Genomic DNA, 24,683 nt, shown 5'->3' on the forward strand with positions numbered 1-24,683 from the left:
CAGCAGGGTTATAGGACACTGGAGGAAGGCGATAAAGAATCGCCCTGCTTAGTAAGAACTTGGGAAGTTCTGTTCAGAGGAGTATTATGACCTGAAGATGAAGTATAAAGATGTATACCCGACCGAATAGGTTACGGCTCGGTGCATGGCCTTCATCTCACCCTTCTAGCAGAACTAGATGTAGCAGTATAATGCCCCGTACACACGGTCGGATTTTCCGATGGAAAATGTCCAATCGGAGCGTGTTGTCGGAAATTCCGACCGTGTGTGGGCTCCATCGGACATTTTCCATCGGATTTTCCGACACACAAAGTTGGAGAGCAGGAGATAAAATTTTCCGACAACAAAATCCGATTGTGTCAATTCCGACTGTGTGTGGCCTGTTCCGATGCACAAAGTGCCACGCATGCTCAGAAGAAATTCTGAGACGGGACAGCTCATTCTGGTAAACTTAGCGTTCGCAATGGATACAGCACTTTCGTCACGCTGCAATGTTCAAAATGGTTTAATACAGCGCACTCTCTTCTTTATAATGTGACAAGAATTAAGTAGTTTTGCTGCTCATATTCACACAGACTTCTCACAAACTTATTTCGTTACTATTTATCGGGATTCCCTCAATCTATTTTGATTTCTCACATCTGACAACATATTTTTGTATATTTTTTATATATTTTTTGGCTTTAATGTAGATTCTTTTTTTGTGTTTCTATTTTATTTTTTTTATTTTTGCGATTTTGATTTGTACTCCCGAAAATGTTTGTGTTTGTTTTTTGTGACAAGTTCCCACAACACCATTGATATGTTCTATTTAATCTGTAGGAGATTGTTTGGTGTTGTCTCTTGTTAATTTCACATTTTATGTTAGAAATGTACCTGAATCGTCACCAACAAACTGTCCTTTTTGGATGAAAACACACACAGGAGAGTAGAATTTCCCCAAAAAATTTATTAAGGGCTCACAACTCTAAACAAAGAGGGAGGCAACGCTGGAGAAACTGCAGAAGTGGGTGAAGCCTTGGACCCCCAGGGCAGACATCAATTATTTAAAAGCCAAATTGGTGGCCTGAGGAGTCCATATCTAAGGGAGTGCAGTCTGGTCCAGAAGTCCCAGAGATCATGAACAGCAGCAGATGACATCTGTGTCCCCAGGCTGTGGTCATACGACAGACTGCATCTTCTGTCAGACCAGACTGAACCCAGGGCCATCACTCTTTGGTCTTCCTTCCACGCTTCCTTCCACGCTGTGGCTCTGGTGGTGGAGTTGTGGCAGCAGGGGGAGGAGGATCGTCCATCTCAATGACATCCGTCTTGGGTGTTAGTTCCCCACTCACCCCCTTAAGTAGGACTTTATAAATAAGGTCCTCAGAGAGCCTGCGTTGGCCCTCCTGCATGCCCTGCAATTTGGTGGCAGCCATGCAGGCAAAGGCCTCTTCAGGAGTTGGTGAGGCTCTGAGGGACGCAGAAGACTATCCTTCTGAGCCCAGCAGTTTTCATTCTTTTCCCAATTTTGGGTGCCCACTACTGTCTATTGATATGTAAAGCACTTTTTTTAATCAGCAATTAGTGATCAATAATAACATCTAGTAAAGATCATTTATTTATTGACCAGAAATCTGTAGAACAATGCTATACCTGGCTCCAGCTGGGCTCCTCCACTTCTTCCTGGCTGGAAGGCCCAGGTTGGACATCAGAAGCCTCAGCTGGGGTGGAAGGAAGAGTGGAGAGGGATTCCCTGACTTCAGTGTGGTCTGACAGAAATCGCAGTCTCTCATAGTACCACAGTCTGGGGACATAAATGTCATCTGCTGCAGCTCCGGACCTCTGTGAATCTGTGACCTTCTTGCGCTCCCTAAGATAAGTGCTCCTCAGGCCACCAATTTTAGCTTTTAAATAAGGGATGGTTGCCGTGGGGACCACTGGCGTCACCAACTCCAGCAGTTTCTCCAGCGCTGCCTGCCTCTTCTGTTCGTGATTATAATGGGGGTGTCTCACTTGCCACAGACAGGGCAGCTCCCTGTACTTGTCTATGAACAGGGGCAGGAAATTGTGGTCATTGAACCCATCCATTTTCTCTGCACGACACAACACAAGACAAACCCTAATGTCAGGCCAAACTCCCCTAATCTTGTTACAATATAGGCTTCCATTTCAAAGCAGTATAGGCCCAAGTTTAGATCTTACCTTTGTTATCACGATCGGCGTCCCCGATGCTCCTTCCTCCGCTCACAGATCGTACGTAAGACGCACGTGTGTTACGCTTTATACACACTGTGCATGCGTATAACTCCGCCTGCCCCTGACGTTCTTTCTAGTCTATTCCCTGCCCCTTTTCGTTCGGCGCAGTGGAGGAAGAGCACATGGCGGATAGACAGCAGGTGCGTGCTAATTGTAGCAACGAGGAGGAGGGGGAGGAAAGGCCGGAGCCTGAAACGTCCCGATCCGGAAGGAGATTTAAGGACTCAAATATGTCCTTTGGGGAGATGTTGGAAATGGTGTACATCCTGAAGAAGTCTGACTATGATGGAAAGTATGGGCCTTACCCCAACCCCAATATCCGAAAGGACAAGATCATGGCGAAAGTGGTCAGGAGTCTGCACCGGAATTTCGGGGTACGACGATCGAAAGATCAGCTCAGGAAGCGGTGGTCAGACCTGAAATTACGAGAACATGAGCAGTACAGAAAGATTCGGAGAGTGCTGCAAAAAAGTAAGTAGTTGTGTTGTGTTCCTATTCTTTATGTTTATTACGTTCGTGCTGCTCCATGTGCTTTTAGGAACTGTTGTACAGTTTAAAATGGCAACTTTCATGTTCATGGGCACATTATTCGTTCGGATCAAACATTTTTCGTTCCAAATATAAAATACCATTGTTTAGCCCATATGCATTTGGCCACCATTTTGACGCCCTATACTTGTCTTCAAAGAATTGGGTTGTGTAGATGGCTTTGTTACTAGAATGAAATGCAAACTAGATTCTGTGTAAGGAGAGGACACTCAGCAGCTGTTTTCACATCTGGACACTGGAGCACTAGTGTGGGACACAAGAACACCATTTTTTTTTTTAGGGGGCCACACAGGTGCTCCAGTGTATACTATAGGGGGGTCTCCATCTGTGAAGCTTGTACTAAACAAGTAAAGTATTGCAGCTTGTCAAAGGGAATTAAAAAAATTACAACTTGGAACTCTGCTAAAATAGACAATTGTACCTCACTTCCAAGCAATGTTTCCTATTTATAGTTCTGACATTAAATATCTGTGTGCTAATTATACCTTTTTGTTTTACATAGGGGATAAAAGATTCGGAGGACACCCCTCATCCGAGGAGACCAGAGCCCCCCCCCCCCCTGGAAGAAGGGGAAATCCCCCCCAACACAAGCTGAGCAGGAGGATGAAGACGTGGTGGAACTAGTCACCACAACAGGTGAGTGTCTGCAACCACAGGCTCAGATAAGAGATGGATGGTGGCTTTTTTTTTTTTGTTTAAACCGAATTTATTTTGGGGTTCCTCTCTTTTTAGGTGATCGTGATGTTGTGGATCCAGATCCTTTCACATCCGAAAGTGCCCAGATCCTGATTGGGGAGATCATGGGGTGTAATTTTATAATTGGAAATCGTCAAGCAAAACATCAATGATGTTATTCCAAAATATAAAAACATCATTGATGTTTTGGGGCGAGTTTAAAACCCCTCCAAATCACTTTCTTCTTTTGTGTGCTACAATGTGCTAAATCTTTTTGTGATTTTTTTTTTTTTTTTTTTTTTTCCCAAAGCCAAATTTGGAGGATGCACACAATGTGTCAACATGTGCTATCTGCCATCACGGGAGATCAAGGGACGTGTTATGTTATAAAGTAGCGGTGAGGAAGGGGTTGCTCCCCCATAACGCGTCCCTTGATCCCCCGTGATGGCAGGTAGCACATGTTGACATTGGGAAATTTGTGTGCATCTTCCAAATTTGACTTTTCCAGGGGTGATTTTCCCCCCCATCTGAACGCAATATCAAACACAGTTCCTAAATACTCATGTCTGATATTGCTTTCAAGTTCTACCAAATGTGAACTTTGGAAGATCAAGATTTGTGTCTGTCTTGTTGGTTTTACACAGGCCTGTTTTCTATAAAATGGACATTTTTGATTTTGGATAATGCCACCACAAAAATTGGTATACAACAAACATGTTGGTTTGTGTAAAAAAACCTTTGGTAAATGCACATGTGATTGTGCAGGTATTAAAAAGATTGTTAATCAAGAATGTGTGGATTGTCTCAACGCTACAACACTTTTGGGGTAATGTAATAGTTGTTTTATGAGAAAATGGGGGTTATTTCCTAAGGGCAAATCCTCTTTGCACTACAAGTGCAGGCTCAGTGCAGTTGCAAGTGCACTTGTAGTGAAATGTGTTTTTGCATTTAGTAAATAACAGCCAACGGTGCTTTGTATAAGCTTACCCAATCACGCCATTTTCTGCACTCCAAACATTTCTGTCAGGGTCAGGTTCATCAAGCGTAGGGGGAGAAGAGGAGGTAGTTAGGGGAACACAGATAAGGGGTTCAGAAAGGGGGGAGGTGAAGCCTGGGTGGGTACGGCAACACCAAAAAGGGGTTTGGGGGAGTAGGGATGTGTCCCTTTTTATCTCATAGGACCTACTAGTCTTCTAAATTTTCCCTAGACCATCTGGCAGCACTTCTACATGCAGACTTGACCAACAAAGGGGCAGGAACTTAGAAGCTGCCATAACGAGGTCTCTGGGGCCAAACCTGGGACGGAGCCAATGACCACGCAGGGGTCAAAAGAGGGTTCAGGAGAGGAGGGGGCAGAAGAGGAGGTTGGTGTTGGACCATGGGTACGGGGGAGAAGTGTATAGGGGAACACCAAAACAGGGCTCACTAGATGGGGGGGGGGGGGGGGGGGGTCAGAAGAGAGGGTCGGTCTTGCACCACAGGAAGGGTAGGGGGAAGAAGTGTATAGGGGAACACCAAAACAGGGTTCAGAAGAGGAGGTCGGTGTTGGTTACTGGCTTCAGAAAAAGCGACTGGTAAGTAAGGGTTTAGTAGGCTTATTATTTAGTAGTACCCCTTTTTCACCAAAACCCCTTTTTATTTTCCCCCCGATAGCTTTCCCTTCTCTCTTTGCCACACTCACTGCCACCCTTCTATGCACCTCTGTTCATCAGCTCCATGCTACTATGCTTCACATGCCAACCTCCTCCCTTTTTCTATGGGGGACCCCAACCACGTCTGCACCAATCCCTCCATGCTTGCTGAACTGTGTTTTTCCTATTCAACTCCCCTCCACACAAGCCCTCCCCCACTAATTCTTTTTCCTCCAGCTCTACACACCCAGTGCCTCCTGGCCCCGACATCCGGCTCCACCCCTTAAGGGATACTGTGCATACTTTCCTCCCTCAGGGTCTCCTTTGATCGCCACATGTACCAGCCAGCTCCCTTGCTCATTTTTTGAGCCTGCACTATAGGGAATCTGAATTACATTCTTAGCGCACACCGGTCCAGGGATTTGAACTAGTGACTTCTCGCTTACAAGCCCAGTGCTCTTCCACTTGCGCCACCGTCCGGGGTGCTTGTGATGCTTCTGAAAATGCTGGGGCCTTATCATGTGTTTTTGAGGCAGCCTATCTAACCTTAACCACATGCTGAATTTGAAGTTGGGGAAAGGTATTGAATTGCTTTGGCTCAGCAAGAGGGCCTTTGATAAAAAAAGATATGGTGTTTGGTGGTTCTAAGTAATTTTTACAAATTCAGCAGGTGGTTAAGGTTAGATAGGCTGCCTCAAAAACACATGATAAGGCCCCAGCATTTTCAGAAGCATCACAAGCACCCCGGACGGTGGCGCAAATGGTAGAACACCGGGCTCGTAAGCGAGAAGTCGCAAGTTCGAATCCCTGGACCGGTGTGTGCTAAGAATGTGGGATAATGTAATTCAGATTCCTTATAGTGCAGGCTAAAAAAAATGAGCAAGGGAGTTGGGTTGTACGTGTGGCGATCAAAGGAGACCTTGAGGGAGGAAAGTATCCACAGTATCCCTTAAAGGGTGGAGTGGGTTGTCGGGGCCAAGGAAAAAGAATTAGTGGGGGAGGGCTTGTGTGGAGGGGGGTTGTCTAGGAAACACAGTTCAGCAAGCATGGAGGGATTGGTGCAGACATGGTTGGGGTGCCCCATAGAAAAAGGGAGGAGCTTGGCATGTGAAGCATAGTAGCATGGAGCTGCTGAACAGGGGTGCATACCTAAGGTTGGTTCCATAAAGTGGGTGTGGCAATGAGCGAAGGGGAAGCTATCAGGGGAAAAATAAATAGGGGGTTTTGGTGAAAAGGGGTACTACTAAATAATAAGCCTACTCACCAGATGCCTTTTCTGAACCCAGTAACCAACACCGACCTCCTCTTCTGAACCCTGTTTTGGTGTTCCCCTATACACTTCTTCCCCCTACCCTTCCTGTGGTGCAACACCGACTTCTTCTGCCCCCTCCTCGCCTGAACCCTCTTTTGACCCCTGCACAGTCATTGGCACCATCCCAGGTTTGGCCCAATAGACCTCGTTATAGCAGCATCTCAGTTCCTGCCCCTTCCTTGGTCAAGTCTGGATGTAAAAGTGCTGCCAGATGGTCTAGGGAAAATTTAGAAGACTAGTAGGTCCTATGAGATGAAAAGGGACACATCCCTACTCCCCCCCCCCCCCCCCCCCCCCTTTCTGAACCCCTTATCTGTGTTCCCCCAACTACCTCCTCTTCTCCCCCCACTCTTGCTGAACCCTATTTCAGTGTTCCCCCACCTACCACACTGCTCTTCTCCCTAAACCCATTCTTGGTGTTTTCCTACCCACGCCACCACACACTGTCTCTCTGCAGGACAACCTCTCTAAAGGTCAATGACAGCAGTGGTATATTACCCCAGTATCTTAGTTATACATGGCACCTTTTACTGGCCAAGCTGCTATTTGCAGTGCTTTTGTAGTACTCCTTTGGGAAAAGTGCTGTCAGCAAGCATGTAAATGAGTTTTTACTATTGGTGAACCAGTGGAATGTAGTTGTTGATAGATAGATTCCTACCTTTTGTTATTCTGAAGGAATAACTGTGTGTTTGTCTGTGTCCATGTGCATCTGTATGGGAGTGGTTTCATAACTATCAATCAGCTGCTGCAGTTGCAGGGCCCCAATGAAGTAAACTGCAGGGTCTCCATCCCTTTAGAAGTGATTTCCTATTGGGAGTATCTCTCCAAAAATGACATTTTTGTTGCAGGGGATATCTGATATCTGACTTGTCTCTTAGTGCAGACTTCAGGGACAATCAGTGAGCCAATCCCACAAGCAGGAAATGAAGGTTCTGGGGGGGTTCTGTACACATTCTGTGTACAGAACACCTCCAGGTAGCCATATTGCATTTTCAGAAAATTACAGAGCCGCAGATTGAAAAATGAAAGGTAATTTTTTAATAACATTAAATTACAATTTGACGCAATTGTATATACTATATTATTATGTTTTCCTACAAAAGTGCAGTTACCCTTTAAAAAGGCCAAAGTGGTACTGCCCACCGATCATGATGGGCCATTTTTGCTAGACCGCAAAGTATCTTTGCAGCTTAAGGGGGACAGTAAAAACATGGCTCGACTAGCTATTTTTACCACCCCAACCACAAGTGTAAACAAAGCCTTGGGCCTCGTTCACACGGATGTAGTTAGGCCTTAGAGGTGTCCTCTTGATGTAACCTCCAAAACACTTCATAGACAAGGTTGAAGAGGAAAAGAGCCCAATCAGTAACCCAAGTAATCTTTTAGAGCTTCGATAGTCTCATTAGCTGGAAGAAATATGAACACTTGTATTACATTATGATTAAACATTTTACATGAAAATTGGGCAGCAGGAAAAAAAGAGTTTGAAGCTGATCAAAGGGCAGAAGGAGTTATTTTAAAGCTGCTAATGTATAGCTTTTGAAAATATAAAGAGTGATTTTTGCTCTCATCCTTTTTAAGAAGGATGTTTAATTACCCATCTGGTATCTCTTCTCAGACCTTGAGAAGTGTTGGACCATGGGTAGGGGTGTCAGACGAGGAGGTCGATGTTGGACCATGGGTAGGGGGGAGAAGTGTATACATCGTTGATGTATGTATACTCAGGAGTAAGCGATGGCCGCGGATGACTCACATTTTTACTATTTTTTTATGAATTTACTATAATTGATGTTAGAATTATTGGAATTCTTTTATTGAGTAAAGCCTCTTATTGCACATATCCTATGCGGAATGATGCACTTAATATATTTATTAATGATATATTCAATGTTATCATTTCTTTGTTTATTATTTTTTTCCTTGTCAAAAGAAGTTTATTGAGTATACAATAATATAAAGATACATGAAGTAAGTTTACAAGGATCTATAAAGCAAGCTCATTGTTTTACAGTAAAGTTTGTATAAGTATGTATCATGAAATTTCAAATATTAAATATTGGGTTCACATAAACCTAAAATAAAGGTGTAAATTATTACATTAGTTTCCTTTGTAGGTATTTAAATGATTTATACCTTCTAAACATATTATTTACAGGTAATATGTGTATAGGTCAAATAAATTCTGATAATGAGCTTTAAATGTGAGTTGGAGGAAAGGAAAGAAAAAGAAGAAAAAGGATAGAAAGACAGAGGTATGGTCCACAAGCTTGTTCCGCTCGTCTGCTTATTATCCATTAGCTTCTCCCTGAAGCCTTAAAATGGATGTCTCTAAGTCATTTAATCTGCTACCATGGCAAAAGGACTGAGTCATTAAAATTTGACAGAAACTGTTGTTTTATCCAAGGATGCCAAAGTTTTTCAAATTTTGGAATTTGGTTTTGATCAATAGCTACCATCTTGGCATGAGACATTGTGTTATTCATTCTTTCAATTGTTTCTGCTAGTACCAATGTAGGGGATTTCCATGCCTTGGCCACTGTTTGTTTTGCAGCCGTTATTAGTTGGATCATAAGTTTGAATTGAGAAAATGTTAACCATTCCGATTTTAGGTTAAGTAAAGTTATGAATGGATCTGGTTGTATTATTCTTTTAAATATTTTAGATGCAATCACGAAGACTTCCTTCCAGAAGATTTTAGTTACTGGGCACGTCCACCATATGTGTAAATGTATGCCTATGTCTGGACACCCTCAAACAAAGAGCTGAGGTATTAGGTGAATATTTAGCCACTCTGGCGGGTACAAGGTACCAACGAGTTAGGACTTTATAATTTGCCTCCAGTGCTAAAATATTGGGTGAAGATGACTTAGATGTGAGCCATATACTAGATCAATCCGTGTCTTCTAAAGTACGCCCCAGGTCCTCCTCCCATTTCTGTACATAAGTAGGTTTATTGAAATTTATGACTCCATATAGTTGACTATAGAGTGATGAAATTATTCCTTTAGCGAATGGATCTTTCTCCCTTCGTCTTTCAGGACAGCACCTGGAGAGAGCGCAGCTCCACCCACTTTCCCAGGAAACACTGCAGTCAGTTTCTTTAAAGACCGGACACTTCCACCATGGCCTCAGTTGTAGTGTTTCCTCCGCCATGGTGGAAGCGCTGCAGGGAACCAGGGGTGTGCTGCGCTTTCTCCAGGTGGTGAAAGTTAGGGCATACCGGATCGTTTTTCTTCTTTTCCAAGACAGCCCAGCATCCTCCCTGACGTGTGGGGGATTCTCCGGTGCCTCCTCCTCTTCATGCTCGGCGAGAGCCAGGCTGCGAGGGTTCCGCTCCTACAGACCGGTGGCAGGGCTGTGGAGTAGAGCGGCGTCTATTCCACGGGCCGCACGCCTTCCGGGTTCGGATGGCAAGCGCGTCATTTCCGACCGGGGGCGGGGCCTCGAGCGGCGCGACGCGGCTTCCGGTTCCGGCCGCTGGAACGCAGGAGGGGGGGGCGGTCTCCATGGCTGATTTCATTTCCGGCCCTCACAGCGGTGAGCGGCCCGGGAAAATCAAATAAAAGAGCACAAACGCCGCTGTGTGTCCTGTCAATAATGGAGGACGATCAGACGGCGGTGGCAGGAGCAGGAGCCACAACAATCAGCCAGGCTCAGGTAAGCAGGGATACTGGTCTCTGTCTTTACTCTATGGGCATTTATAATGTTTATATATTATCCCTTCCCTAAAAAAAAAAAAAAAAAAAGTGGGGAGCCTGCAGATCACTTGGTCCTGAGTACTAAAGGAGGGATAAGTGATTAATTATGTTTTAAGGTGGATCTGTGGGGTGATTCACCGGCTGTGGAACAGATCATAGGTGTTAAAGGGTTAACTTCCTTGGTGGTGTTTTTTTCTGTGTTCCTTATACAGCATGTAAGCTGTTGTTTGTGAAATATGGTTCAGCTATTGTCTTTTTTCCCTTGGGATATTGCAGAAGGCTAAAGAAAAGACCAAGCATGTCTCCCCTATTGTTAAAAGGAAGTGTCCCTCTTGTAAGGGGTTACTGAGGGATTCCTGGCCCAAAGTATTATGCAAATCTTGCATTACGGACATAGTTAAGGAGGAGACAGCTCCTGCTAGTCCTGCAGCTCAACAAAGCGAATTGCTAAACTCTTTCAGGAAGGAACTGGCAGACACCTTTGAGTCCTTCAGGTCCTACCTAGATAGGCGTCCAACGGCGCATAGCAGTGTGGTGCCACATTCTCAATCCTCTGTTTCAGCATCCAGAGGGGGCAGCGACTCAGAGGAGGAGGAAAGTAACATTTTACTAAATTCGGAGGAGGAAGCAGAAGAAGTAAATGAAGCTTCTTCTCCTTCTTCTAGGTACAAGTTATCCCTTGAGGAGGTAGATGATCTACTAAGAACAATTCATACTACCCTTAACATCACAGAGGATAAGGCTCAGCTATCCCTACACGATAAGATGTTCCAAGGCCTCGGGGAGGAAAAACACAGGGTTTTTCCTGTACATAAATTCCTATCAGAGACCATTAAGAGGGAGTGGAAGGATCCAGAGAGAGCCCCCTTCTTTTCTAAATCCCTCAAGCGAAGGTTTCCGTTTGATGAGGATAGCTCGCATATTTGGAATAAAAAGCCAAGACTAGACGCAGCCTTTTCCCAGGTATCTAGGAATACTGACCTGGCCTTTGAGGACATGGGTATCCTTAAAGATACCATGGACAAAAAGGCAGACTCCCTATTAAGGAAGGCATGGGATTCTTCTTTAGCAAATTTGAAGCCTGCCATGGCCTCAACTGTGGTAGCCAGAAATCTGGAACACTGGCTGGAGCAGCTGAAAATCCACATTGAGGCAGGGACGCCTCGTAAGGATCTGCTAGATACGCTACCGGTGTTATCAAAGGCGGTAGGGTATATAGCAGATGCCTCAGCGGAGTCAATCAGGATGTCAGCCAGATCCACAGCTCTGATAAACTCAGCTCGCAGGGCGTTATGGGTCAAGACATGGACAGGGGATACTGCTTCAAAGACAAAATTATGCGGTTTACCCTTTGAAGGTGATCTAGTGTTTGGCCCTGGGCTGGAAGCTATTCTTGACAGAACAGCTGACAAAAAGAAGGCTTTCCCTATAAAGAAGAAGGTACTTCCGCAAGGCAACAAAAATTTTCGTGCTTTTCGAAAGACCCCAGATACCAAAGAGGCAGGCTACAAAAGGCCTTGGAAGTCTCAAAGAGGGAGGGGTAAGTCAGGAGTACTTTTTCGCCCCCCAACCACAAGCCCAAAAACCCAGTGACGGTCACCCAACTGTGGGAGCAAGGTTACAGACCTTCTTTTTACAGTGGAAGACTATAACAAGCAGCCAGTTTATCCTCAAGACCATCTTGGAGGGTTACAGGCTGGAATTTTCTCAACCTCCTCCTGTGCGTTTTTACATAACCCAGGCTCCCCGAGACTCAGAAAAGTCACTAGCAATGACAGCTATCCTGAAGGACTTGATGCTACAAAAGGTGATAGTGAACGTACCCCCTGGGGAATTAGAACAGGGGTGCTATTCACACATATTTCTTGTGAAGAAACCGTCGGGAAAATTCAGGCTCATCCTGAACCTGAAGATTCTAAACAAGACTATCAGGTACAAGAAGTTCAGGATGGACACAATATTCTCAGTGAAGAATCTCCTGACCCCGGGATGTTTTATGGCTTCCATAGACCTGAGAGATGCATACTTGCATGTACCAGTAGCGTCAACATCTCAGAAACACCTAAGGTTTGCGATAAAACTGGGGGAATCTACCCTTCATCTCCAGTTCAGAGCTCTCCCTTTCGGGCTGTCATCTTCTCCGAGGTTTTTTACAAAAGTCCTGGCGGAGGCCTTGGCCCCACTCAGAGTAGAGGGGGTATCAGTCCTGCCCTATCTGGACGATCTACTAATTTTTGCCAAAACAAGGGACCTGTTAGTGAGAGATCTGGAAAAGACAATGAGACACCTGGTAGGTCTAGGATGGATAATCAACGAGGAGAAATCAAACTTGATTCCATCTCAGACCATACTATTCTTGGGTTACACGATAGATTCCATCCAGGAGAAAATTTTTCTCCCCGAAGGGAAGAGGGAGAAGCTTCAGGAGGCAGTGAAGAAGACGCAGACAAATATGCCAATCTCCATAAGAGCAGCTATGTCGGTCTTAGGGCTACTCACTGCGACTATTCCAGCGGTGCAGTGGGCACGTCTACATGGAAGGGAGCTCCAGCAGACAATTTTAACGAGTTGGTCCTATGGAGAGTCCCTAGAAAAATTAATAAGGATACCTGCGCGGGTTCAGAGGAAGCTTTGGTGGTGGAGAAATCACTCAAACCTGAACAGGGGTCTGCTCTGGAGTTTTCCTTTGCAGAAAAGATTAACAACAGACGCAAGTTCCTGGGGTTGGGGCGCCCACCTGGACGAGCAGATGGCTCAGGGGAGTTGGACAGACTGGGAAGCCAGAAAGTCCTCCAATTGGAGAGAGCTGAGGGCTATTCTCTTGGGTCTATGGGCCTTCGAAAGAACAGTCCGGGGCCATCATGTTCAGGTCCTATCGGACAATGCCACAGCGGTGGCCTATATATCAAGGCAGGGAGGAACAAGGAGCAGGGCTCTGCTATCCTTGGCACTCCAGATTCTAGCCTGGGCAGAAGACAGGCTAAACTCCATAACAGCGATACATCTGAAGGGAGATTTAAACCTTATGGCAGACTTTCTGAGCAGAGAAAGAGTACTGGAAGCAGAATGGAGTCTGAATGTAGAGACTTTCCAACAACTAACAGAAAGATGGGGAATGCCCCAAATAGATCTTTTCGCATCCCAAAAGAATGCAAAAGTAGAGGCCTTCTTCTCACTGAACAGGCAGGATCAGGCAGAGGGATTGGATGCATTAGCGCAGCCATGGAAATTCCAGTTGTGCTACGCCTTTCCCCCCTTTCAGATGATCCCCTTGGTCTTAAGAAAGCTACAGAAAGAGAACACGACTATGATTCTGGTGGCTCCTTTCTGGCCCAAACGGGCTTGGTTCGCAACAATACAGGGGATGGCGGTGGAACCTTATTGGGAGCTTCCGCTTCGGAAGGACCTCCTAACGCAGGGCCCCCTTCATCACCCAAATACCCAGCATCTCAGGTTGACAGGTTGGTTACTGAGGAGCAGATGTTAAAAAATAAGGGCCTTTCAGATAAACTGGTCTCTACCCTGCTGAACAGTCGTAAGGAGGTTACCAGGGCCATCTACTTCAAAACGTGGAAACGATTTAATAGCTGGTGTGCGATTAGGATACTTTCGCCACAGGAAATCGCTCCAGTGCTAGAGTTTCTCCATGAGGGAATGGAGATGGGGTTGGCAGCTAGCACCCTAAAAGTGCAGGTAGCTGCATTATCGGTTTTTCTTGAGAGGCAGTTATCAAGGGAGCCGCTTATTATTAGGTTTTTCAAGGCATTGGCCAGAGCTAGGCCAATACCTTTTAAGTTTTTTCCTAGATGGGACCTGTCTGTGGTTCTGCGGGGTCTAATCAAAGGGCCTTTTGAACCTCCAGAGGAAGCGTCAATCAGGCTATGGTCGTTAAAAATAGTCCTGTTAGTAGCAGTAACTTCAGCTAGGAGAGTAAGCGAGTTACAAGCTCTTTCCATAAGAGAACCCTTTTGTTATATTTTTCCAGACCGGGTAGTGCTAAAAACTGACCCGGGTTTCTTGCCAAAGGTGGCATCAGCATTTCATAGGGAACAAGAGATAATTCTCCCTACCTTTTTGTCCTAACCCGTCCAGTGCTAAGGAGAGGTCTTTCCATTCCCTGGACGTGAGAAGGTGTTTATTACATTATATAGAGATAACGAAAGATTTTAGAAGATCAGATTCGCTCTTTGTTCTCTTCTCTGGTCCACGGAAGGGGTATAGAGCATCCAAAAGCACCATAGGTAGATGGCTCAGAATGGCCATCAGCGAAGCTTATAAAGCTTCAGGAGCAGAGCCCCCTAAGGGGGTAGTAGCCCATTCAACAAGGGCAGTAGCAACGTCCTGGGCAGAGAGGGCAGGGGCTTCCCCGGGTCGGATCTGTAAAGCGGCCACGTGGACAAGTTTCTCCACCTTCACCCGCCACTACAGGTTGGACTTGCTATCAGCAGCGGAACAGTCGTTTGGCAGGAAGGTCCTGCAGGCGGTGGTCCCACCCTAGAGTAAGTACTCTTTTATCATCTCCAGGTGCTGTCCTGAAAGACGAAGGGAGAAAACCCTAGTTAGACTTACCGGTAACGGTATTTCTACGAGTCTTTCAGGACAGCGCCGATGACCCGCCCTAAGTTTTGAGGTTGTAAGATGTGTTATTGCTGTGTTCTGCTTATCTAATTTCAGCATGGCTGGAGGTACTCTATGAACAACTGAGGCCATGGTGGAAGTGTCCGGTCTTTAAAGAAACTGACTGCAGTGTTTCCTGGGAAAGTGGGTGGAGCTGCGCTCTCTCCAGGTGCTGTCCTGAAACACTCGTAGAAATACCGTTACCGGTAAGTCTAACTAGGGTTTTTGCACAGATTGATTCAAAAATGGATAATTGGGACGATGTGGTATATCCTCATTTAGGAATGGTGTAAAGAAATTTTTGATTTGGAGATATCTAAATATCTCAGAGTTTGGTAGATCAAATTTTTCTCTAAGCGTTGGAAATGAAAGGAATGATTTAGATGCCACGAAATCATTTAGTGTCTGAATACCTGATGTTGTCCAAGCTTTTTTTTTTTTTTTTTTTTTTTTTTTTTTTTTTTTTTTTTAATTGGAAAACCAACTTTATTAAGAAAATATATGCTTGGTACATAAAAAATAATATAAGCCAACATGGCCAGAGCAGCAATACATACATGAGCACATTAAGTTATCTACATGATATCGGGTGAAATATCCACCGGACATGAAGCCAGTACACAGTAGAAAAGAAGGGAAAGGAGGGGAAGAGAAAAAGAGAGGAAGATATCAACATTTCAAGTACATGTTTCACCATCCTCCAGCCATCTGTTCCAGACCTGCTCATATTTAAGCGGGCATCCCCTATGTACATAAATCAGCTTCTTATATGGGAGAGTGTCATTAATTTCTTTTTTCCAACACTGGATTGTAGGGGGTAGGGCCTGCATCCAATTACGGGCTATCGCTTTTCTCGCTAAGAATAGCGTTTCATGTAGAAAGGTGCGGAGGGGTTTGTCAGCGTCTATGTCAGGTAGGAGACCGAGCAGACACATCTTTGGGTCTAGAGTAGCAGGAGAGCCCATCTGATCGTGGAGGAAGCGTATCACTTGTATCCAGTATGTTTGGATAATTGGACAGGACCATATAAGGTGATAGAGCCTGGGGTGTGGTCGCATAGGCGGCATCCAGGATTATGCATGGGTTTAAAACGCGCTATCCTCTGGGGAGTCAGATATGTTCTATGTATGATATAAAACTGTGTTAGGCGGTCCGACAGTTTAGGGGAAACTTTTTTCACGCCTTCCAAGATCTCATCCCAATCCTCATCCTCAATCATTCCAACCTCCACCTCCCATCTAGTCCTAGCACTATAGGCCAGGGCTACGGAGTTGGGAAGACGGATGGAGGAATAAAGAGTGGAGATTAGTTTGGCTGGCTAAGCACCTGTGATCGTGTCTACTACGGAGGGGACTGTCAGGGATGGGTTGGAGCCAGCAAACTGAGTTTGTATAGCATGGCGAAGTTGTAAGTACCTAAAAAGGAGGTGATTGGGAAGTGAGAATTCGTCTTTTAATGTTTGAAATGTTTTAAGTCCCGTAGTCGTCATGATCTGGTGTATATACAAGACCCCGCAACGTATCCAAACCACGGGGTCCGGGATAGACAACAGCTCAGGTAGGCGTGTGTTGAACCAAAGGGGGGTGTGGGATTGAATCTGTGGAATCCCGAATTTTTGTAGTGCCAACCGCCACACCCTCCGGTGATGTGTCAACATGCCTGCTTTATGTTGGGGGGTATGTCCTGTCAATGGGACCCTTAGGACTGATTGAAGTGGGGTATGAGCTGGGTTATCAGGGTGTTCACAGAGTAGCAGCTGGTATCTTGGTAGCTCGTTCTTGTCAAAATGATAGAAATGGGACAGTTGGGAGGCAAGATAATAGTCCTGAAAGTCTGGAAGAGCAACTCCTCCCAATGTTACTGGGTTTTTAAGTATTTTCCAAGATAATTTGTGTCTGCTGGATCCCCATATGAACGAATTGGGAATAGATTCAATTGTTTTGAAAAATTTTTGTGGTATATACAGGGGAGCATGCCACACCAAATAAAGTATCTTTGGGAGAAGTATAATTTTGACTAGACTGATGCGTCCCATGACACCCAGGGGTAGTCGAGCCCAATTTTGTGTCTTAGTCTTAATCGGGGTGTACAGGGGTTCAATGTTCAGAAGTATGTAGTCTGTAGGCGATCTAGTAACTTGCACGCCAAGGTACTTAATTGCAGAGACCCTGGGGAGAGTCAGAGGGGGGGATGTGAGTGAGGAAGGGAAATGGTCAATCGGAAGGATCTGGGATTTAGACCAATTTATGCTTAGGCCCGAGTGGCTACCAATATGCTCTATGGAGTGGAGGGCTGCAACGAGGGAGGGACCCGAGTCGGCCAAGTAAAGAAGCGAATCATCTGCGTACATCCCAATCTTTTCTTCCAGCTTCCCTATCTTAAGGCCTTGAATATTGGTGTCCGCACAAACCATGATGGCCAATGCGTACAGCATGGGGGAAAGGGGGCAGCCTTGTCGGGTCCCTCTCTCCAGCGGGAATTGATCGGAGAGCCAACCATTTACAAGCACCTTGGCCTTCGGGGATTGATACAGGAGCTGAACCCAACGAATAAAGTTGGGGCCAAGTCCAAATCTCGAAAGGCACTCCCATAGATAATTCCACTCCACGGAATCGAAGGCCTTGGCGGCATCTAAAGCCACCACAACCCTCGAGCCGACTGCATCATGGGACCCCTGGATGTTCATAAATAGACGGCGAATATTCATAGCAGTATTCTTCCCTGGCATAAAGCCTGTCTGATCGGGGTGGATCAGGGAAAGAATAACCTGGTTAAGGCGGGAGGCCAGAATCTTGGCAAGTATTTTAATGTCAACCTGTAATAAGGAAATGGGTCTGTATGATTCTGGGTATTTGGGGTCCTTACCAGGCTTGGGGATTACCACAATTTGGGCTTCTCTCATAGATGGAGGTAGGATTCCGGTATCAAATATGGATTTGTATAGTTCATGGAGTTTAGGGGTTAAAATTTCAGAGTAGGTGGCATAGAATTCAAGTGGCAAGCCATCTGATCCTGGGGCCTTAGATGCAGCCAGACAGGAAATAGCCTCAGAAATATCTTCTTTAGTAATGGGAGCTTCTAAGAGTTCATGTTGGGCGTCAGTCAATCTAGGGAACTCTATTTTCGCTAAGTAATCTTTGGTATCTTGGGAAGTGTGAGTGACCCGAGAGGTGTAGAGTGTGCGATAGAATCTCGCAAATTCCTCTGCTACTTGTTGCGGATCGGTGATGTCATTCCCCTGATGATCGGTCAACGACACCACCACAGGGGGACGTGAATCCAAGTGAGCAAGGTATGCAAGAAGTTTGCCTGATCTCTCTCTATGATGTTGTCCAAGCTTTAAATGAATTCGGGTAGATCCATGCCGGATAAAAGGCCGGATTTCTGATAAAAGAAAGGAGAGGATTGTGTGGAGATTGTAATTGATATTTGGATTTTAGTTTATCCCAGAGAGATAAAAAGTGTTTAGTTATGGGATTATGAATTTTGGAGCGATCTTTAGCTTCAAGCCATAACAAGTTTGATATTAATAGAGGGTCACTTTCTGAAGCCTCTATAAATACCCATAGTGGGATTTCCTGTTTTGCGTGGTATTTAGAGAGACTGGCCAAATGAGCTGCTCTGTAATAGTAAAATTAGGATATCCCAGGCCTCCTTTATTTTTGGGAAGATGTAGTGTGTGTATAGGTATACGTGGTTTAGAAGAGCCCCAAATAAATGATGCTCTTTTTTGCACTAATCTCAAAAAATAGGAAGGAATTGGAATAGGGAGGACTCTAAATAGGTAAAGTAATTTGGGTAGAATAGTCATTTGGATTGCATTAATCTTTCCTATCCAGGATAAAGGAAGTTGCGACCATTGTTTTAATAGATTTGTGATCTGTCTTAATATAGGAGGATAATTGGTTGAGAATAAGTCAGAATGAGATGCTGTTAATTGAATTCCAAGATATGGGATTGATTTTTCTGCCCATGTGAATGGGAGTGCAGCCCTAGCCGGAATCAGTTCCATGTTTGTGAGCGAAATATTGAGCACTAGGCATTTCTTAGGGTTAATCATAAGGCCGGAGAGGGCTGCAAATCCATCAAGAACTGGCATTAGATTAGAACCAGAAACCTGTGGTGATAGAAAAAGTAATATATCATCTGCAAATATACATATTTCATACTTCAATGCCAGTTATAGTTTGGTTTGTTCTAATGTATTAAAAGCATCAGATTTGTATCCAGCATATTTTATATAGGCTTTGGGTTTATTATATAATGCTGTAATCCATGCTAAGAAGTGGGGTCCAAAACCCCATTTTTGTAACGAATATTGCATATATTGCCAGGATACTGTATCAAATGCCCTCTTAATATCGAGAGATAAAAAACATAAAGGGATTTTCCGTTTTTTAGCAATTTGTGCCAATAACACTGCCCTGCGTACATTATCGCCTGCCTGTCTATTTGGCATGAAGCCTACTTGATCTCTATGTATTAATTTTCCTATAACACTGTTGAGGCGTTTTGCTATTACTTTTGCTAATAATTTGATATTAAGATTTATTAGGGAAATGGGCCGATAATTTACGCAGGAAGTATCATCAGAAAGAGGTTTTGGAATCATACATACAATTGCCATTAGTGTTTCTTGCCGAAAAGAATGTCCTTCTAAAAGTTTGAATGTTTCAGTGAGAATAGGAGAGAGTATTTCTGAAAATGTTTTATAGTATAAAGCCGAGTATCCGTCTGGGCCTGGTCTTTTGTTAAGTTTTAGATCTTTAATGGCGTTAGCAACTTCATCTATAGTTATAGGCTCTTCCAAACTGTTTTTTTGATTCTGAGACAACTCAGGTAAGGTCATTTTTGAGGAAAAAGATTCAGCATCTGTAGGATTAAATTCATTATTTGACTTGTATAAGGTTGCAAGATGTGAGTGAAATTTATGGACTATTTTAACTGGATTACAAGTACAAACATCTTTTGATCATTTCAAACGTATAGGTTTGAAAGATTTGTTTGTTGAATTTAATGCCCGAGCCAAATATGTAGAAAATATGTAGTGTAGCGCTATGTGTATAAATAATAAAGGGTATGAAAACAGTGAGCTAGGCTTGAGCCATCTCACAATGGCCAGCAAATAAACAAAGAATACTTCAAAATTCAATAAAAGTGACTTAATACGGTCAAAAGTGCACTATATGTTACAAAATGACATGTAAAATATAATGATTACAATAAATCAGTGAAAAATGGTGAACAAAACCAAATTATAAAAAGATAAAAAATCAACCAAAAAAAGGCCAGATAAAGGTTCTTGGTTATTAACACCTTTATATATTGTCATTCTCCAATAGTTTTTATATCTTTAAATTTGGTAGATGTCCCCTTTTTTTTTTTTTTTTTTTTTTTTTTTTTTTTTTTTTTTTTTTTTTGAAAAAAAAAACATCCGGTTGGCCTGTTGAAACGTCTGGACGGTTGAAGCTGTGACAAGATCCTCCTTCCCCCCCCCATTTTGAAGTTGTGGATACCCGATGATCCATCTTGCCAGCCCTGGCGGCTAAATAAGTTTTCTGAGACTTGTAAGACGTATGTCTTTTCAAGTCCCCTGTTTCCGGTAAGCCTCCTCAGATGCTCTGGTGACGGTCCTGTCATATATCTAGACGTCCCATTTCATTTGGTGCTCTACTTTTTCATCTACCAGAAGCTTTCCATTGCTGTTTTCACCAGTTAACCCTCAGAGACTTTTGGTGGTGGTTTTTGATTTTTATTAGGCACATTTTTTCTAACATTTATGGACTCTTTTGGTTGATTTTTATCTTTTTGTAATTTGGTTTTGTTCACCATTTTTCACTGATTTATTGTAATCATTATATTTTACATGTCATTTTGTAACATATAGTGCACTTTTGACCGTATTAAGTCACTTTTATTGAATTTTGAAGTATTCTTTGTTTATTTGCTGGCCATTGTGAGATGGCTCAAGCCTAGCTCACTGTTTTCATACCCTTTTATTATTTATACACATAGCGCTACACTACATATTTTCTGTTAATTTACTTCTACCTGTGTCTTAGAGGCGTGTTAGCTGCTTATTGTGTAACCACCATTATAACACCATTGGAGCAGCGCTGTACTTACTCCCCATTGATTCCGAGCCAAATATGTGCCTGGTTTGTTTGTATTCATGTAGAAATTGTGTTTAGAGCTTTTGAGGGACTTATTTACTGATTCTGTGAGAAATAGATCGTATTCCAATCTAGTTTTTTCCAGGTGAGATTTTGTACTCTGAGATGGATTATCTTGGAATGATATGTAGGCTGCATTATAATTTAGTTCTAGCTTTTTTGCTAGAATTTTGTGTTCCCATTTAAATAATGCCATTTGTCTTTGTATTACACCACGCAAGACAGGCTTGTGTGCTTCCCACAGTGTTACCGGGGGTATGTCTGGTGTATTATTGATTGATATATATATTCCTTTAAAGCTTGTTCAATGGCCTTCTGATGTAGTGGGTTTTTGAGCATTATGTCCGGTAGGTACCAAGTTGGGTCATGCGCTTTTGGTATGGCTGAGGCTATAGTAGTGTATACCGCATTATGATCAGATCAAGGAATCGGAATTATATCTAATGCAATAATTTCTGGTATCATTCCTATTAGAAAAATATGATCTATTCTGGTAAAGGTTTGATGAGGATGTGAGAAATAAGTGAATTTTTTTTTTTTATCGGGTTACTTTCTCTCCACGAATCTACCAGATTGTATTTGGAAAGAAGTTGGGAAAAAGGTAATTTAGAGGTTATTTTGGATGGTGTAAAAGGTGATTTATCTAGAAATGGGAGGAGGACCTGGTTCAAATCCCCACACATTATCACAGTTCCCATTTTGTGCGTATTAATCACTTGTAATATATGTGAGAGAAATGGTGTAGGTTGTTTATTAGGAGCGTAGTAGGAAATCACCGTGACTGCTGTATCCATTATATAGCCCATGAGTATCAGGTATCTACCTTCTGGGCCTTTAATTTCTGATGATAAGGTGAATGGTGTGGATCTGTGAAATGCAATTAGAATTCCCCTTTGTTTGGTACAAGCTGAAGCCGTGAAAATTTGTGGATAAAAAGGAGATATATATTTTGGTGTAGAATCTTTGGTGAAGTGTGTTTCTTGGAGGCACACTATCTGAGCCTTATTGTTATGAAAAGTACGGAAAGCTTTGGTCCTTTTTTGAGAAACATTTATTCCCTGAACATTCAGGGATAGTATATTCAATGGTGCCATGGTATCAGATGAAATAGTTTTGACTTACTTTTCATTATGCAATGTTGGCTGCGCAGATCAACCTGTGTGGACTGAAGAGATGAAAAGATAGGAAAGAATCCAGTGAATTCTGGAGTAAAGAGTAAAAAAAAACATATGAGATTAAGTGATACATTGTATAAATTATATATTGCAAGTAATCACAAGTTACCCGTGAAAGAGAGTAAATATCTCTCAGGGGAGTAAATACCTTCGTCACACTCCCACATAGTATATTTGGGAGAATAAGGAAGGCTAATGGGGGTACACGGATCTTCCGCTTACAGGAGAGAAGTGCTATAAAAAAAACATCAAAATGATGACTCAATAATTGGAGTGCAGGATATAATATATTGTTAGAATTAGTTATCCCAGGATGATTGTATATGATTAATATAACTCTAGGTTAAAAAAGGTACTGTTTGTAACTTTGGTAAGGATTTGTATTATTTGGGGATTTTAACCCTATTAGAGTAAACAATTCCATATTTTAATCATATGCCATTGTTTAAATACGTTAAGGCCCCTTGCACACTGGAGCGGTTTGCAGGCGCTATTGCGCTAATAATAGCACCTGCACACCGCCCCGAAAGTGCCGCTCCTTGCATTCCAGTGTGAAAGCCCCGAGGGCTTGCACACTGGAGCGATGCGCTGGCAGGACAGTAAAAAAAGTCCTGCCAGCAGCATCTTCGGAGCGGTGAAGGAGCGGTGTGTATACCGCTCCTTTACCGCTCCTGCCCATTTGAAATCAATGGGACGGCGCAGCTATACTGCCGGCAATGCGCCTCTGCAGAGGTGCTTTGCGGTGGTATTTAACCCCTTCTCGGCCGCTAGCGGGGGGTAAAACAGCCCCGCTAGCGGCCGCATACCAGCGGTAAAACACCGCTAATAATAGCGGCGTTTTACCGCCGACGCCGCCCCCCGCCCCAGTGTGCAAGGGCTCTAACTCATAGATTTGAGGTTGTATTGAGACAGATTAGATTAAACAAAAACAAAATTCTAGGAACTAGTTAGGTAATAATATATTTGTTTTGAGGAAAAAAGAAAAAGCTTCCATTACTTCTGGATTAGTTGTTTCACATTTGTCCTATAAAGTAATTTATCTATTATTTTACCAGAAAATATATAACTGTATAAGGATTTCCTTATTACATTTATATATTTTAAAGCTAGAGGAATCAGCAGTAGTATGAAATATAACTTGAATGTAACATGACTCCACATAGTGTGTGACTATCAGAATGAAGTTACATTCAGTTACAATTACAGGTTTTTTATTGAGAACCATCTCTCAATTGAGTATAATGAAGAGAAACTAGGATTGATGTTGTCAGTCCATTGAATCTTCTTGGTCCATGGATGTTGTGGCATAATGGCCTCTTTTGTGAGAATGATAATTCCCATTTTGTTCTGAAATTTTCTGAGTACTGCTTGAAGGTGAAGATGACGCCATTCTTCTGCATGAAGGGGAATTGCTGCTTGTGGGTTCTGTCAGATTCAATTTTAAAAGGGACTGTTGTAGTTCATCTGCAGATCTGCTTCTGTAAATTGTACCTTGGTAAGTAAATCTGACAGAAAAGGGGAAACCCCATTGATACATATAGTTGTGGCATTGCAGTTCCATCAGTTGGGGTTTCATGGAGCGTCTTTTAGTAATAGTGAGTTGGGATAGATCAGCAAAAATTTGATAATTGTGACCTTGAAAATGAAGTTCCTTTTTTTTCTCTTGCAGCAGTTAATATTTGTTCTTTTGTCCTGTAATAATGGAATTTTGTGATTATATCACGTGGGGGTCCATCTTTTTTTTTGGCTGTGAGGGCTCTATGCACTCTGTCCAGTTCTAAACATTTAATAGGGATACCTGGCTTTAGTTCTTGTAATAGAGCAGTAATAGTAGATTGCAAGTCTGTCACTGTTTCAGGAATTCCCCTTATGCGCAAGTTGGAACGTCTGGCTCTATTTTCGTAATCTTTGAGCTTAGTTTGAAGTATTAAATTCTCTTCTTTTAGGTTTTCCAATTCTGTTATATTTTCTTGAGTTGTAATTTCAATTTCATCCATTTTCATTTCTAAGGCTGCGGTGCGGTTTCCCAGCTCTCTTATTTCTTTAGTTAGGCTGTTTGTTATTTGTTCTGAAGTTTGTTTTAAAGCCTTCTGGAGCATTTTTTCAAATTGTAATAGTATTACTGGGGATGCTGAAGAGGCTTGTGGAGAATTTTGTGAGAGGATTTGCTCTGTATCTGACTCAAATGGAGAGTCTTGCTGTGACATTTTCTGTCTGTGAGAGCGCACTGATGCTGTATATGGTGAGGTGACTGGCGCCGCTTTAGTTGCGGTGTGCGCCTGTGAGCTCTTTGTGAGGTGATTTTTATTTTTGCCACGGCTTCCTCCCAGTACCATCTTTCCTGCCCAAACTTTCACAGTTTGTTCCCAGGGGCACAGAGGTTTAATTGGGTACCTTTTTGAGCCTGCCGTCTCCGCTTTATCCTTTTCTCCTCTCCTCAGCAGTGCAGAGCTCTAGCAATGCATGTCCGCTCCGCTAGACTACGCGCATGCGCCCGTTTATTTTTTTCAATGGTGCACATTGACCAGTTTCCGTTCTGTTCACTTTGTTTGGCAAGGGGACACTTCCGGAATTGATTTCCTGGTTTCTGTGACGCCGGCCATGGTTTGTTTAAC

The 24,683-nt window shown here is 43.3% G+C and overlaps 1 long non-coding RNA gene across 1 annotated transcript in view; it reads right to left on the minus strand.

The window, feature by feature from the left end:
• Positions 1–24,683, minus strand: part of LOC141108650 (uncharacterized) — a 147,491-nt gene that overhangs the window by 105,995 nt on the left and 16,813 nt on the right. Inside the window, exon 2 of the long non-coding RNA XR_012236101.1 lies at positions 22,016–22,096. This is a non-coding gene — a long non-coding RNA (uncharacterized lncRNA). The remainder of the gene's footprint in view (positions 1–22,015; positions 22,097–24,683) is intronic.

This window comes from Aquarana catesbeiana, linkage group LG09 (genome assembly GCF_042186555.1).
Source record: "Aquarana catesbeiana isolate 2022-GZ linkage group LG09, ASM4218655v1, whole genome shotgun sequence".
Lineage (NCBI taxonomy): Eukaryota > Metazoa > Chordata > Amphibia > Anura > Ranidae > Aquarana > Aquarana catesbeiana.